The sequence below is a fragment of the Lagopus muta genome, chromosome 11, assembly GCF_023343835.1.
Source record: "Lagopus muta isolate bLagMut1 chromosome 11, bLagMut1 primary, whole genome shotgun sequence".
In the NCBI taxonomy this organism is placed as follows: domain Eukaryota; kingdom Metazoa; phylum Chordata; class Aves; order Galliformes; family Phasianidae; genus Lagopus; species Lagopus muta.
Genome location: NC_064443.1, coordinates 12,580,566 through 12,596,811, shown reverse-complemented (window position 1 = coordinate 12,596,811; position 16,246 = coordinate 12,580,566). Strand labels below are relative to the sequence as shown.

At 35.5% G+C, this 16,246-nt stretch overlaps 1 protein-coding gene across 5 annotated transcripts in view; it reads left to right on the top strand.

Annotated features, from left to right (window-relative positions):
- The window catches only part of FHIT (fragile histidine triad diadenosine triphosphatase), a 514,383-nt gene that overhangs the window by 19,464 nt on the left and 478,673 nt on the right, over positions 1-16,246 (top strand). The gene's annotated exons all lie outside the window — the stretch shown is intronic.

Below are 16,246 nucleotides of genomic sequence, written 5' to 3'. Positions count from 1 at the left end.
TGAGCACCTTGAAAATGAGGATTATACCTTTCTGGCTGCATGCCATGAGCTGTACAGGTTTTCTACCCAGTAGCTGCTAAATTTGTGTTTGGATTTAGGTATGGATTACTTAATGTGGTAGCGTGTTTTCCTGGAGGGTGCATGGTATGACATAAAAATTCCCTATATCATAATAGGAAAAAAATACAACGGCTTTATACTACCCGAAATGTGAACTTTACCAAAATTAAAATTCTGTAATGCTTCTTTCTGATCTAGGGGATTCAGAGGATACTCGACATTGCCATTGTTTCAGAATTAGTCTTCCATTGTTATACCAGTATTTCTTGTGTAAGATGGAAACATTTTGTAGTAATCAGTCAGAACTGTTTTTTGTGAGTGAAATAAAACAGTTAACCTTTGTAAGCTATTATCATTGGAAATATTTTTTGCTTTCCTGAAGATGGTTTAATGCTGTTATAAACTGCTAACTTGAATCAGGTGAATCTACAAGCACAACTTAAGGAATAATGTGTTCCTCGGGTTTTGAAGATGTGTAACTAATATTTTGTGTCTTATCAATGAGTTTTACTTTGTCTCATCATAAACATTGTAATTTAAAATAATGTAGTTATAAAGTTGAAATTCTACACCTAATAGATGCTGGATTATTCTGCTTTGAAAGATGCTACTTAAACCCAAGTGCCAGTCTTTTCTCAGGGAGCAGCTCGTTGTAGTGCCAAACCTTAAATAAGACAGGTAATTCTTAAGCTAAAATCACCTTATCACCTTCCTTCCAAATGTCTTTTTTTTAAAGAACTGATAACAAGACCATTTCAGTTGATACTCTGTCAACCAAGTGAGAGATCAGCAGAACTTCATAGAATGCAGATGGCACAGAAAGATGTAGTATTTCAGTGCTAGCACACATTTTTCATTATCTGTCTGGTGACAATCTGGTTATTAGGTTGTTATGTTTCTCACAAATTGGAGCATGTGGCTAATAATTAGATTGCTTTAAAGCCCGTTCAAAATGCTGATGTATTTCTCATAATCCTTTTGCCCTGGGTTGCATTTGCTGAGGGCTAACTTCTTAGACTTGTGGGGAAAAAAAAAAAAACACCAAAAAACAACAGGAACAACAAAACTTGTTCATTGGGCTAAACATGAAAAATGCAGTTATGCCTGACTTTCTAGAGAGAATATAATGTGCAAAGAATTCTCTCTGTGCCATACTCTTGAAGCCTTAGCTTCTGAGCAGAAATGGAGAAAGAAGTTCAGATTACACTTAAAGGGATTCCACTTAGTCATAGTTGATCTGAAATTAAACTTTAATCATTGAATTCATTATTTTAGCCTGGTTTTTTTTTTTTTTTTTTTTTTTTTTTTTTTTTTTTTTTTTTAAGCACTTGAAGATCAGCAGCAACATTCATTGGTCTGGTTAAGTATGTTCTGCTTACACTACAAAACAGATGGCTCTTTGCATCAGCATATGGAGGATTTTGTAAAGGAATTGTTTGTATTTATGTTAGTTACATCACATTGTAATTGTTTATTTTTTATGTACTTCACAATTGTCCACTATGAAATCTATATGATCAAGTCTTCATCCAAAGGAAATAGTCCAGACCCATCTGGATGCCTGCCTGTGCATATTGTAGGATACCTGCTTTAGCAGGAGTATTGGACTTGATGGTCTCTTGAGGCCCTTTGCAACCCCTGTGATTCAGGGGCTTATTGAAAGGTTCATAAAACTAACTGGAAAGAATTCAAGTCACTGGGAACCTCTTCTGATGCTAAGATTTAGCAAAGGGCTTTGAATATTTAATAGGGAAACTTGACATGTTAAAACCACTCCCTGTGTGGTACCCTCAGGATAAAGATGAAGGTAATGTGTAGAACCTTTCAGCTGTCTTTTGAGCAGATGCAAGCTCAAACCTGGAATCAAAAGGCTGGGCATTGAGGCCAGGCTATCAGAAAAATTTAAGGAGAGACTTATTTCATTTAACTATGCTTCCACCCACCGAGGGTAAATATTTCTGCAAGAATAATCATTGAAATACATCATCACCCTGGCAAGAGAATTCTTAGGATCGTTAGGATTAGCAACAGGGAAAGTACATGTCACTGCAGATGTTAGACATCCTTTAAACTAATTCAATTAGGTAGGCTGACAAAAGGTTAATGCAAATCAATGTTAAAAAAGGACATTCTTTATCATGCGCTTAAATTGCTGTTTTGAACTCCGAATAGAAATCAAATGAAGACTAATTTTGTATCTCGTACTATATACTGTCAACATAAAAAGCTGGCTTAATTCAATGAGATTTTCAATTTATAGCTAAAGTGTAATTTTCATAACTTATGCAGCACTTCACCATTATTCCAGCTCATCCATTCTGGATGTGATGCCATTTTTGTATAATGGCAAAGTTTAATATCTAAATAATCATACTATGGCAGTATTGTAAGTTATAGTATTTCAGATTTAAAAGCAGAAAATTACAGACATTTAAATCAAAGCTGCAATGCTTTGTTATCCCTAAAATTCAGTGACTATTCAGCAACACTACAGTAATACTGTAAATTCCTTTTCATTGAATAGTTTTCCAGAAACCTTTTATCATCTCTAAGCTTACATCACACTTCTGTGTCTTTAATTATTGTCTTTCCCCCTCATTTTCAAATGAAAGGAGAGTTTGTTGGAATCTATGCTAATCTTCTTAGTAGACTGAGATGAGTAAAGAAGGCAGAAACTTAGCAGTTTGTTCCTGCTGCTTTCCCACAAGGCTGTCCCTCTGTGCCCAGAGGACTTTGCTCAGGTAGGCTGAGGTTTCCGTGAGGTGGAGTGCTGAGGAGTGCCTTCATTGTGGTGAATATCACGCTTGGATTCAGTGCTACAAAGCGAGGATGGCTTTTTGCCATGCCCTTGTTATGAAATGTCATCGTTTTTCACCTCTCAAATGTGCTGTCATTAATGGTTAGAACTAAGTTACAGTACCTAATTGATTCTTCTTTTTACTGATCTCAGTATTCTGTGCTCAGCTTGAGAGTGTATAAATTCCTTCCCTGATTCACATATGTGATTTAAAATATAAGTAAACCTTCTTACTTTCATTACTATAAAAATGACATATTCAGATTACCAGTATTTTGCTTAGCTAATCAATATTTTATATAAATCGGAGTTTTAGAAATGCATACGTAGGTGTATCGAGTGGTGGACACAAATTTGGACAACAAAATCAAGTCTGACGTTTGATTTGGCTTTTGGAGAAATAAATATGAATTTCTGCTTCAATTTCAGCATTTCCATCTTAAATTTTTAATACTTTTTATTTTTGCTTCAGGTTGACTTATGCTTCTTGAAATGAAGGTGCATGTCAATACTAACTGAAGGCAAATACTCTTTGTTTGAAGGACTGGCATAAATTCACATCTATTTCAGGTGGTATTGGATATACTCTGAAGTTCCATTAAAATTCTTACAGTGTTTGGGAGTCAGGATGCAAAGAAAATATCTCACTTCGATTTATACTGCTTTTTACTACAGCACTGCTTTAGTTTGGCTTTTTTTTTTTTTTTTTCCCCCTTTAATTTTTGGCTAGTTTTACAAGCTAGAAGATGGGAATAAGAGAGATGAAAAGGGGTAACAATACAGAACGCATTTGAAGAGATTTTTTTATTGCATTAACAGTGTTTTTCAGTGTTTGGCTAGGCACAAATAGGTAGAAGGAACAGAGGCAGGTAGAGTTACTATCTTCAGCATTAAGATGAACTGAAGTTAATAATGTATTGCTATACATCAACAACTTGAGAATTTTTTCAGAAGACATTTTGATGAGTTCAGAAAGAAGTTGGTGGTATCATTAAATAAGTTGGCAACTTCTGTAACCAGCTTTTTGTATTATAGCTCAAGGGAAAGTCAATAAGCTTTGATTCCTAGGATTAATGTAATTATTTTGTGGTTTTTTTTTTTCTTGGCTCCTTCTGAGGAAGGCTGCAGTAATATAATATCAGATGGCCAAAAGCAATTCAGAAAGCCAACGTCCCATAGGATGACGTACAAACGTAGGAAGACTGGGGGTGGAATAAATCATTTTCTGTGATCTTGTTAGCAATTAAATTATTACAGAGAAGCAAATGTACAGGCAGTGCTAATGCCAGAATATTCTGAGAGGAAGAGAAGCATAAGCTTCTTTGATTACAAAGTGCTATTTTTGAAGTGTTTTTTCCTTCCTCTCACCTACAGTATTTTCCTTACACAATGCACAAGTGTTCGCCTTGCCATTTGTTTTGGTCATTTTAACAGGCTACTTTAGGTCAGCTCCTGCTCTTCCATCTATGATGTCTGTATCTGTGAGTGTACTTAGTCTTAGGAGGGAAAATAGTTTGTTAAAACAAAATATCCTGGAAGCATATATGTGTATATATATAAATATGTATATATATATTTTTTCTTTAGTCTTATTAGCAGGACTGAAGAAGCAAAAATTACATCCTGAAAACAGTGGATTTTGAGGTGTTCTAAGCATTTTTTCCTTTTTTTTTTTTTTTTTTTTTCTAACTTGGATGCCCAATACAAGAGAACAGTTTTAAATACCTAAGCTTTCTCCATGGAACTCCATGCACAGAACTCCAGTAGTAGTTCTGTATCTAAGCATAAAATGTAATAGATTTGGCACACATAAAGAGAAATTTTGCCAACTCCAAGCAGAGAATGCTGTAAGGTGTTATTCTGACTGTATCACCTCTGTATGTCTCATTTTGTGCCACTTGAAAGTGCATCCTGTCCCAGAACAGTGCTCTCTCTGGAGATGATGCTGGAGGAAGTCCCTTGGGGTTCAGTAGACACTTCCAGAACCAGTTTCATTAGGTGTCTGCTGGAAACCACCTTTGGCAAGCCCTGCTATTCTGTTCCCACCTGAGAACTACAGTATCTATGGGAAGCTTTTCCTTCCCCCAGTCAGGCAGGCTTTGACACAGAAGTCTTTGCTCTTCATCTCTTCTTCTGCAGGCACTAGTGTGAATTATGAAAGTGCAGCAGAGGCTGTACTCCAGAAGCACTTTACGTGAAGTGAGATGTGAAGTCTGGAACATCCTATTGGGATCGAGTTATTTTCACAGCTTTTTACAAGAGGCTGTAAGTTGAAATCATAGCAACTGTTATTTAAAACTGGCCAACTTCATTCTGTTTGAAGTGTCCTGTGCAGCAGTAGAGTTGGCGGGGTGTTATTTAGAAGCTGTGGTCACAGAGATCCCCTTCCACAGTCACTTGAGTAGTTAGCAATTAGCAGCCATCATAGAAGGTTAACTTCAGTGCTAGTCTCACTGCAAGCCTGTCCTGAAGTGTCAAACCTTAAAAGCTGTAACTACACAAATACAATTCCATGTAAATCTAGCTTTCATAATCCAGGATTTGATGTGCAATGTTTTCTAGTTAGAATCTGAAATCATTTGGAAGTTGTCTGTTACTGTTAAGAATAATGTTCTGAGTGGTTAAACTTAAGGGTAGTTTTTTCAGATGCACTGAACTGACTGAAGAGCGTAAGCCCGATTTTGCAAGAGCTTTGTCTTTTGTTAAGGTTACACTTCTTAACTTGATGAATTCAGTGAATTAAATTCCATTGAATTAACTGCTTAGTGGCTTCTCTATGGTCATTCCCTTGGTAAACATTTGTAGTTCACGCTAATGTAGGATGCCATTGTGTGATGTACCACCTTACAGCTACAAATTGAGAGACATCCAGCAAATTAGGAGCTTGTAGAATGATTATTCTACCTTTACCACACAATAACCTCCCTAGACTACTAGGAGCCTCACAAAGCAATTACAGCTTCCAATGACACAGCTAAGCATGTTTTATGAATTCCACTATGTGCATTATTAGATGTATGAGAACTTGTTGACCTGCAAAGTGATTAAATTGTGAGTTCTTCAAAACAAGGATAAGACTTGCAGGTCACTCAGGTGCTTTGGAAAATGGTATTTTGTGATGTTTATCTGGTACAGCTGATATTTTGTGGCATTTAATGGGGAAACTTTCTGACTACGTGTAAAGCTGAACCTGAATGGTGTAGTCTGAGTGTTCTTTCCTTGTAGTTTGTTCTTATTTTTCTTAATTGTCTGTTGGTAGGAACTAATCAGAAGAGCAGACTATTGTCTGCTGAATGTTGTCTTGTGTAGCTGCAAGGAACGTTACACTTGGAAATGCTGACGGGCCTTGCATAAACCATGATCTTGTTTTCCTTGCCTTCTGGGGTTGTTGTGGTCCTTGACAATTGAGGCAGGCTCTTCTGTTGTGTAACTAAAGCTCCACAGTGTTGTTCTTCAATTCTATGTTTGTGTGTTTGATAGTGCCAAGGCAATCCCGTGATTCTTTGCTGCACAGGTTCGGTGCTCTGACTCACGAGTGCATCTACCCAACAAGACAGGAGAAAATAGGATTTTTCATAACTAAGGAAGGCATGAATGTTGAAAGAATAGATGTTCAGTGAAGGCAAAGAAATGATTTTCTCAATTGTTTGTTTTACTAATTACATGGTTGTTATCCTGCTGAAGTCCTGCAGGTAATGCAACAGCTTGTGTTAAACTCCTTTGTTTTGTCACTATTAGAATACTTTTTAAAAAATTATTATTTCCTGAAGACACAATCTTTCTCAAACATTTATTTTGCATTTTGAAGGGATCTTTAGAGGATACCCTTTGAAATATATCATATTGGAGCATTAGCAGTGCTGTTGAGTCCTTGGAAAATGTGGAAGTTATGGGCACATGAGGCTTGCCTAGAGTAGAGTGTTTGTAGTAGACAGTATTATTATTATTATCATTAATTTTGGAACCTTGAGTGGTAGCATCTGTCATTAATCTTTACTCCAGTAAAACCAAGGTATTGCATATGGAATATGTCATAAAGATAGTATGTAAGTAGTATTCTGAATAAAAATAATGCTCATTAGCAGATAGCAAAGATGTGAAACATATTGTGAAGCATCCTGTATACTTCATTCTTGTAACAGCAGACACTAGTTGATATAGAGGTAATTAATGGACTTAATGACTTTTTGCATGCTTACTTCAAAATTAAAATGGGAAGTTGTAATTAAATGGTAGCATCAAAATATTGTTTTTACTTAATGTTCTTTTTTCATAGGTGTTTGTGTACATACCCATAAACTCCTATTCATGGTGCAAATGTTTGTGTAAGAATTAAGTTCAAAACCCTGAATGACCAAGCAAATTTGATAGTTTGAAGTAATCTTCCACAGGCAGTTGGCTGTATGACTAATAGAATTATGTATGCGTAAAATTGCTTTTACTGTAGAAGCCAAAATGCAGAATAATAGCTTGTCAAACTGTCATTTGCAAGTGAGATCATAGATTTCATTGTCCAAATTAGGTTGTGTTCTCTTTCTTTTGTCAGGTCACATTCTAATAACCATATTGTGCATTAAACCCTGTGATTATCTGAACACTTGACAGATGGTAGGCTGTTAATTTATATGTAAGAGACAGTGATTGCCTGTGCAGTAATGGTATTCAACAAAATATGAAATGTCAAAATTGACTATTTTGTTATGTTTTTATTTGACTTATTTCAGATAGGTAATTCTAGCAGAGTAATTTTTTTCATAGCTAAACATATGCTTCATTTACTAGTGCTAATGCTTTGGGCTTTGAAGTCTTACATTGAGAGTTGTTTATTTGTTGGTCAAGAGTACATTAACATTGTACAGTGAAAATGACAAGTGTAATTATATCTATTAATCTGATGATTTAAATATGTATTACTTGATTTAAAGGAAAATAGGTTAATTTTAGATGACTTAAGGTTTCATATCTTTCTGACGAGTTAGATCTATGTAAATGTAACTGTTCTAGCTTTATATCAGAAGTCTGTTAAATTACTGAAGTGAGTAGGTAGATTCTCCTAACAACTTCAGTGATCATTTTAACTCGCTCTAACGATGTTGCAGAAAACAATCCATCCAAGTCCCAGGGATTTTGCTCTGATGGATTTGGCAGGTGCTTGGGCTTCTAATATACAGCTGTGGGTAAAAACAGTCAAAAATAGTGCAATTTAGTAACACACACTGCTGCAAACTACCTGAATGTCATGGATGTGCCTCCCAACTTTTAGTTTGTCTTCATCAAAGTAATGTTTTAGAAACCTCTTTGGTAACAGTTGTTTCAAGGAGTTAAAGATTTGATGAAGAGAACTTGAAAGAGTATTCCAGGCATATTGAGAAGCATGAAAGAGAGAAAAGGAGTGGAAAGAACACTGTCATATTTTCCGTAGCAATTAACATCAACAGATTGATCTCTCCATGGAGAGCAGGCTCCTTCACAAACAGTGTGACTGCTAGTTGCTATTAGTTTGTAGATGAAAACAACTAATAGAAATCTGACTGAGAAGTCAAAGATTTATTCTTACTTTTGTGGTTCAGTTGATTCTTTTACTTTTTCAAGAAGGTACTTTTATTTAGTTTTCTTCAAATAAACGCAAAAATACAAAGTCACCACCCGTTTGACATGCTTCTGAACTCTCAAGCTACATCTGTAGCCTTAATGATATACTTCTGTAGTTCAGTTGTCTTTGCCGTTTAATTATTGTGCATTTATAATCATCCGCTGTTGTGTTGAGGTATTCAGTAACACAGAGGAATAAATTCCATGCTAAAATTCTTTAACCACTAATAACATTATTTTTCTATAAATTATGTTTCAGCAGGCAAAAAAAAAAAAGTTGCCATGCTGTAAAGAATGGTAATCACTTCATTTGTCTTTCTAGTGTCTAGCATTGTTTTGTTACTGTTGTTGGGTGATGGTGCTGGTGGGAGTTCTAAATGCTATACATTGCTTTTACGGAAACACCTTTTACAGAAGATAATTTTTATTGAGCGTGTGAATTATGGAAAATTTTGTTGCCTTCCACGCCTGGGGAGAAAAGGGGTTACCATTAGTGTAGTTAATGTGTATTATTACGCAGTTGCTGTAAACATACTGGTCCTGAACCATAATGCTGTTTAGGAAGGGGCTTATGCACAAGAATTTCAGAAATAAAAACTCTTGCAGTCATCTTCAAAGATGAATGTTTTTACATGTAAATACTATCTCTTAAGCATGAGGAATATATGTTCAGTCCTGGATGCTTGTGACATTCTGAAAAGACTGTAGAACGGCATAGTATACATTGAACTTTGTTATAATGATATTTCATGTAAATGTTACCAAAATAGAAAAACAACAGTGCTCTCCAATCTGTTGGGCATACATACATATGCTTGGGACATTGTTCCAACTACGTCCTACTCAAGAGAAATTTAAACTGAAGTAACAGCTTTGTTGTAGCCATTCAGGTTTAGGTTTTTTTTTTTCAGTTTTATCTTTCGATTTACACAGCCTGAATTATTTATAAACTGTAACTTTTAAGATGTAGCACTGTTTCTTACAGTAGTCCATTAAAGTATAGCAAAAGTATATGTTAAAGCATATATTACATAGGAAAATTATTTGCAATACTAAATAATAGGCCACAGATCTATCAGGCCTGTCTATAAAGTCAAGCTGCTCCTTTTTATATCTTTAAAACATATCGTCCTTATCTTTGTAGTAAGGTAGTATCAGCTTCCTTGATAATTTATTTATTAATCTTCTGTTGTGGTCTTATGATTGGGCTTAGGATGGTTGGCACGCAGTCGTGCTTACAGTTGTTGGAAGAATTTCCCTATACTTCAGAAGTGCTTGAAATTTTTCCCTGAATTATGGTACTTTCATTCAATAGGCAATTAAAATAACTTTATAAAAACTTGCTGGAGAGCACTAGGAGAAAACAGTGCACGTTGTATAGTAAAGGGTGACTATGAAATGTATTACTGGAGCCTTAAACAAAGATGTGGTTTTAACAATGTTTGCTAAATATTCTTTTTTTTTTTTTTAACAGTGTTGCATCTGTGTTTTTTTTTTTGTTTTGTTTTCTGCAAGATTGAGGAACTTCAGGAGCTTTTTTGTTTTAACAACAGCAGTTGTTATTTTTGGTCTTGTAGTGTTGTTGCTCTTGATTTAACAAATTTGTCTGTATACTTGTGGCAAAGTATTGCCATGAGCAGTACTGTTGTTGGCATTGAAACTTCCAATAGTTGCAATTATTATAAGATTCAAATTGTTAACAGAGGCTAAATAATGAAGTTCCCAAGGAGTCTCCTTTTAGAGAGAAAACTTTCAAAACACGTTTGTTTTGTTTTTCAGTAGTGAATCATTCTAGATTGGCTTTTCTTTATATGCCGTTATTTTCCGTTAGATTAACTTTGGTAAGGATGTCAAATGAAGCATTAAAAATGCACTGAATGACCCACATGCAATGTTTGTATTAGCAACTCTCTTTAGGGGGTGGGAAATAGGCACGCTTAGTGGATTATAGGTATTTTTTCAGACCTTAAATATGCTGGAGATTGTGGAGGCTCAGTGGAACAGTAAAGTTGTTGAAATATAACGTGCTATGCAGCAACAGCTTATTGTTATGCAATAAAGGAGATAAAAATCATTGTATTTTACTGGTAATATAAAAGGAAACAAACCAAATAGCAAGTAAATGCATACATTAATGACTCCAGAAGTGGACGAGCGTACGCTGATTTAAGGGAGGAGGCAGTCCAAATGGAATGATTTAGAGATTTTTATTTTTTTTATCCAGCTAATGATCTCTCAGCATTCCATAAGCATTAATGAATTAAGCCTTACTGTAAGGTAGGTATTATCCCAATTTCATGTACCACAGGGAAATTAATTCATTTGTCCAATTTCATCACCAATCACTGAATGGCTCTGTTTTCTATTTCAAAATGTCTGGATTTGCAGCTGTATTGAATTGATACAGAGGCTTTGGTAGGTGCATCTGACCAGTTTTTGGATCACTTAGGAAAGTCACAAGCTGGTGATAAGAAAGCAGTAACTTGAAAAGTCATTTGGTGTTGCATTCTGCTGTTTCCAATTATTTAAGTTCTATAAACATCACTCCTAATTAAAATAAATGCTTCCTGTTATGTGTTTTTACTCTGAGTATCAGAAGATATAATTTCAGTTGAAGAAACTTGTTAGTAGAATTTCTGGGAGAATTTCTCTCTAGTTTTACTGCCTTGGCAGCAAAGTAACATGGGACTAAATGCCTTTGCTTGTTTCATAAGGCAGATTCCCTTGCTATTATACCCAAGTGTTCAGATCTAGTAGTCAAAGTGATGCTTGGGTCTGAAGAAACCTGTCATTTCTTCTGACCCCCACTGTTGATTCTTTTTGTGTTTTGACAGGTTGTTACAACTTATTTTAAGATAGCTTCTGGATTTACAACATTGGTGCAATACTTAGAAAATGTTTTGACACTTTAAATTGGTTACAATCAGGACAGTATCATCTTTATTAGAAGAGTGTTGAAGATTTTCAAAATAAAGTAGCCTTCAAACTCAAAACTCAGTCTAGTAAATTGAAGTTAAATGCAATTTAACTGTTGTTTTATTAATTATGCCAGGTTTCATCTCTCTATCTCTTAATTAGCAGCACTTGACATTAAGCTCCAAAATACCTGATTTGAAAGCTGATATTTCGTCACAGTTAAAAATATATTTATTTTAGGGGATAAAAGTTTTTTGAAATGTCATGCAAATTTATTGTTGTGATTGCTCAGTATCAGTAGTGTAGCACCTGTACAGAGCCCATCATCGTGGTACTGCCTGATCTTTCGCTGGAGCACTGCTGCTGTTAAGGTCATGCAATAAGCATGTAACTGAGTGCTAAAGTTATAAATGGGGAAATCATGTGACGTGGCATTCTCAGCTAATTTGAACAGACTTTTATAGCTTCAAGTGCTGTAAAGTTTTAACATCCAGATTAATACATTCAGAGAGTTCACCTTTCCCTCCCCCTACAAATAAGGAGAACAATGACTCTTTCAGTACTTTCTTTTTCTTGTCTGTACTTGCTCATACCTTGTTTCTGCAAGATGGCAAACACATCTCAAGTTCTGTACTGTTGTACCAACTCCGTACTGTTGTTTTCTAGGCTTGTATGTTTCCCCTTAACTTTGCCCAAGCATTGAGTTCTAAGATTATTCCACAGAAACGAGTGATCCCTTAGTGCTCCTTGTAAGAACTTGAATTCTGTCTTTTCACTAACATATGAGTAAAACTGTGGCCTGCAGGTGCAATGAATACAGTAAGCCAAGCAGGAAAAACAGTAGGAGTTGCATAAATGTTCCTCCAAAAGACTGCATATTATAATTACTTGGGGATTCAGAATAGGCACAGCTGTAATATGCCTATTGTTGAAGTTGAGATTTTCCACTAATACACTTGATAGATTACTGTTCGGTTTAGATTTCCTTCAAGTTCCCTTCTCTGCATTGTGCACATATACTGATGCTTTTAAAATTAATTTTGCGTTTTTTTTTTTTTCCTGTTTTCTCGTGATGTATTCAGAGTATGTTCATAACACTCCCTTAATGTTAATGAGAATTGTATGCTTGATTCCAATCCTATGTCACCCATTATTTGTGGATAAGTTTCTAAGCTTGTTCAATTTTTTAAGTCATCAGCCCTAAATAAGGGAGGCAGGCAAGTACCTCTAGAAAAGAAGCATTCAGACTTTGTTTAATTTTATGTACAGGGAACTATTTCAACAAACCTGAGCCCACGTTGTCTCAAAAACAACAATGTCTTTCCATCAAGTTCTAGCGGCTTTGGATCAAGGCCACTAGAACCTGCTTATCTACATGAAGTGACTTTTTTTTTTTCTTTAAAAGGGGAAGAACATTTTTGGGTATGCAGTCTATTGGAGAAGTGACAGCAGAGTAATGCATGTACCAAAGCATTTGGTAGGTAAAACTTCTAAAGCTGCAGAGCACCTAAAGCAGCAGTGCATTTGGTGGTACGTTTTCAATGTGAGGATACCTGTATTTTAGATTATCTCGTGTGTCTCCTACACTGTGCCCTAGAGTTACCTGCATTTATTGATTTGGGCCATGTGCCCATCTCTAATTGTTTCTTTCAAATAGCATTTGTTCAGAGCGCTGACTCCATTCTAGTAATTCGTACCCTTCACACTAAGCTGTGCTTTGCCATATTCTGCCAATCTCCCTGAGTAGCTGAGAAGCGTGTATTTGATCACTCCCAGATTTTGTCCTGCCAGCTGAGTTCTGTCTTTCATACTTCAAGCACTTTGAAACTACTTTCCTAGTTACTGGCACTTGTATTCTTTTTACGTTTCTTTTTACATTTTACTCTATGTAGCTATACTGTAGACGTGACTCACGTCTTCTAAAAGTCTTCAGTACCTATGTCAGATGGAAGCATTCTGTACATCACATCTGAATCCTCTTGCGTACTGTTTTCTTTTGCAGTCTAACAGTCCCTCACTTTTCTGGACAGATTTATGCAGTTTTTTTTCCCTGGAGGAACTTTTAGTTATGGTTCATACTGAGTACTTTTCTCATCACCCAGCCCCCAAACCCAAACAAACCACTTTCTGCAAGACTGTTTTCCCTTCTTGCAATTCAGACTTTTTCTGTTTTCATTCTGATTTTCATTCTATTTTATTTCTTATTTATAACTAGTTGTTCTGAATTGCACACAGAAGCTTTGACTGTATTTTCCATCAAGAATATCACAATGTGCAAGATATACAGCATGTTGTATAGATCGTGAAAGAAAGACGACCTAAACAAAAAAATGTATTTTTAATGCTTTTTAGAAGAATCATAGAATGTACTGTATGTTGAACTGGGAAACAACCTTGAAGATTGAAGATGAGTGTATAAATTATGCAATTTTAAAGGGTGGAGGATGTGTGTATATGTGTTGGCTTTTTCATTTTCAGTACTGGACCTTGCCAGAATCACCTCTGTTGTGCTTGTACGCAAACTTTTCCAAATAAATGTGTTTTCCAAGAAATTATTAATAGAAAAATCACCACAAATTATACAAAATATAAGTTTTTACAAGACTTACTGATTATTTACAACTAGTTAATGTGTATAAGGGAGGATATATTTGCTTTATTTCATACATGTGCTCTGTATTTGTTGTACATACATATATGCTGTGCCTGTGGTTTGGAAACAGTTACACGAGTTGTACAAATCTGGTTTGCTGTGCACAGAGTTTGCTGTTTGTTTTTCTACTCTTAATCAGTGCTGACTTTGTTCTTGGTTGAATGGATTTTTTTTTAATTTTGATTGGCTTCTTTAGAGGATAAGAAACTTCCTGCTCAGACCTTTTAATCATTACTTTGAGAAGAGACACAACTTTATGCTCAAAGCTATCTTACAAACCAAGTTTAAATTTATAAACTTTTTGCCCTGTGTGAAAGGGGAACTGTGAAAGCTGCTTAGAGAGAATTAAACTGTACCACTAAAAATTAATCAAGTATTTCATAGTATGTCTTTCCCATTAACGTGATTGGATATTGAAGTTATTTTTTCTGTTCTAAATCTGATGCAACCTTCTCACAGAGGTTTTAACTCTGCTGCAGAGAAATTTCTTTTTTAAGTCTAACCTGGATTCTAGAATACATGTCTCTAAGCAAATTGATGGATGGCTATTTTAGGAGTAGGAATATTTCTAGCCCTTCATGTGGTCATGGAGTTGCAAATACCACAATGGGGCTAAAGGAAAGGTTGGGGTGAAAGTAATGGTTTTAAGTTCAGCAGATAGGAGCTCTGTTCCTGGCTCCCGTTCTGAGTGACTTCCAACTTGGGACTGGAGAACTCATTTCAGTTTTGTCCAGTATTTTGAGGTTTTTAAATCTCAATGATTTTCAAAGGAACATAGATGTCAAAGTAGATACTTTGAAAACGATGCCTTTCTTTCTCTGTTACCTTTTATGAGACGGATGATGATAATTTCATGAACTCTTTTTCTATATTTGCATTATGCTCACTGGAGAGAGGAACTCTACCCCTGCACATGAGCAGTGACCAATAGTAGGACTGAGACTGTTTGAGACTTAGAGAACTTGTAAAGCTACAGGGGATTGATTCATGACAAACGGGAAATGCGTTGTGTTAGGCTAAAAACTGTTTGAGATACAAGAACTGCAAGTGAAAGGCATTTTATTATTATTATTGAAGTGTATTGGTACAGAGTAGTACTGAATGTATTAGTGCAGTGCAATGGAAGTTATTCTGTCAGCAGAGGTTTTGAAGGTGTTTTGAACAATAATCTAGTTGAAGAAAACAAAGCAGAATGTAATACAGATTTTTGGTGGATATTAACTATTTGTGTGGAGTTTCCTTGCAGTCTGTTTAGTTTGTCCTGGCAACTGCGTTCTCTGTGTGAAAATTTCACGCAGAAAAGCTTTGTTTTAGCTGTCTGATAGAAAATTAAAATGGCAAAATACAAACTAGCAGCAAGAACTCAACTGTGGATTCACAAAGTACAAGGAGAGTTTTTATAAGTGGTTGGTTATCTTAATGTCCTGCCAGCGAGCTAGCCAGAATTGGATTTCGGTCACAGTTAATGGCAGAACTGATAATAAAAACTCTCAGTAAGGAACAATAAGAATAATAACTCTCTTGCCTTGGTACGTCAAGAATTCTGGGAAATGCTGTCTTTTCCTGAGACATCACGACTCCTACAGTCTTCAGGAAATGTATTTGGTGTCTTCAAAAAACAGAGAGGTTCAAATCAGAATGACTTGATAATTAAAGATTAATTTAAAGATAATTTAAAGATAATTAAAGATGCGTCAAAGAAACTGGAGGCTGAAGTAGACAGCTGGTTGTGCCAGTCAGAATGGTATGGCACTCAACCCTGGACCCAGCCATCAGCTCTTCTGATCCAACATGTCTTCTCATCTCTTTCATATCTTTAATCCAAAATAGATGTGTGCTTTGGACTCGCATGAATTTATTCTTCAGTGTAAGAGCTATTAAAATTAGGTAAGAAGGTTTCTAATAATAATAAAAGAGATTTTAAATACTAAGGATTTTAGTAGTGAATTCAGAAGGGGGTTTATTTATGGTGCTCCACAACATTCTTTATGTTCATCTTACGTCGGCTGTTTCTTAAAAATTCTAACGTTTAGGATGCAGTTGTTGTCTGGATTATGCATGTATGCAAAACTTATCTGTGGTTCTGGATAATATTAAATCCTCTTGGTAAGAAATCTGAAAAGACTATTCAAGAATTTTTAAAATGGGAACAGTTGTTATGTGGCCAGGCAATGAAATAATTGTAGTAATTTCAGGAATCATGTATTGATAGTAGTGTTGGAAACATT